We start from the raw sequence: 1638 nt of genomic DNA, 5'->3' as shown, positions 1-1638 counted from the left end.
TCTGAAGTTTATATCTCTTCTTTAGTCAAAGTGCAATTGGGGGGAAAGATGATATACAAATTTGGATTGGTCGCTAATTTTATAGCAAGAATCTGCTAATGTACGTGAAAAGACTAGAAAATTGGTATGTGTTTTTGCAGGTTTATGGAACAGACTGCAAAGATAATCCTAAAATATTAAAAATTGATGAACTTGTCCAGTAGTAATCCAGGAGCATATATTTAATGTGATCATAAATCATTTTGAAGCTAACGAGTTATTTAGCAGGTTAACCTAATAATTTACAATCTCTAGAAAACTTACTTAAAAAGTGGATACCCCTATGTTTTGTACAACAGTATAAATGTATGACTAATACTTGTTCACCTTTCTGTGCTGAAGGACAGTACATGTCTCCAGAACAATCATCACGTATCCTGGTAGCAGTGAGTGACTAGTGCTTGCAGTATTGTTCCAGTTTATTTATAAGGATGCAGGAAGATAATGACTATGTTTCCAGTCATGTATTTCTCATCACAATGTAAGACAAAATAGTTGACCAAGATTTGATTGTTGCTCCCATTAAGGCTTTGTACAATCAAAGCAATATATTTGATACTGGAAAGAAGAGTCATTGCATGCCAATCATTTATATTTACAAATAGAAGAGAATATATGCAGCTCAGGGTTGAGTTAGCTCAAGAATGAACTATATCAAAAACTCCACAATTCAGTCCAGAGCTTGCTTTATTCAGAGGACATGTCAGAATTGGAAGAATTCCAAATTGCTATTAGAGGATAACGTCACACCATTCCAAATCCAAATAGTCTCTTAATCCAAATAACTATATCTTTTGGGAAGCAAGGATATGTTTTTTTCTTTTGAAATTCCAGCATTACTATCACTATCCAGTGCAGCTGGAGCTTTAAGTGCCACCAGAGGGCAGTCACCACCATTTCAAAGCTAATATTTATAGCTTGCACTTCTGCTTCAGGAGCTGTTTTCTCTCCCATCCACTGTTGCTAAAATGGCAACAGTGAGAACACTGTGTTTTTTAGACTTATATCCTACTTTCAGCAATTTGAGATGATATACATAACATTCTCCTGTCATTTTAGCAACAACCTTGTAAAGAAGATGTATATGGCTGATAAAAGCACAAGGAGAATCCTCAAAATCCTGTGGAAAAAATAAAAACATGTTTTAAAAGAGTAAAATTAATGCAAATTTAAACATTTCTCAGTGGGTCAGAATGCAATGCAATCTTTAGACAAAACTAGACTTGCTAATCAATATTATCTACTACGAATCTAATTTCCTCAAATTGGATAGGAAGGATGAATAATTCAATGTGGAGATTCAGATTGAATATTGCCATGTCCATCTTTTGGAGTTATTTTGTGTTACTTCTTCAAGGGCAATGATCTCTGGATATCCAAAACATTTTCAAATGGATGACTCAGGAATTCTGAGAGTTGAAGTCCATAAGTTGTCGTAAGTGCCCACCCCACCTTAGTGGATGCTTTGGATCAGAAAAGGGCAGAAGAATTGCTAATTGTATTCCTTCCAGGGGGAGGGGGCAGAATGTTCTGTTCAGAGAAATTGTTTCCCAAACCAACTTTAATTCCAAATTCCACAGCACTAAATCTCACCTTATT

Source organism: Ahaetulla prasina, chromosome 6 (genome assembly GCF_028640845.1).
Source record: "Ahaetulla prasina isolate Xishuangbanna chromosome 6, ASM2864084v1, whole genome shotgun sequence".
Taxonomy (NCBI): domain Eukaryota; kingdom Metazoa; phylum Chordata; class Lepidosauria; order Squamata; family Colubridae; genus Ahaetulla; species Ahaetulla prasina.
The sequence above is the reverse complement of the archived record's forward strand: the minus strand, read 5'-3'. Positions refer to the sequence as shown.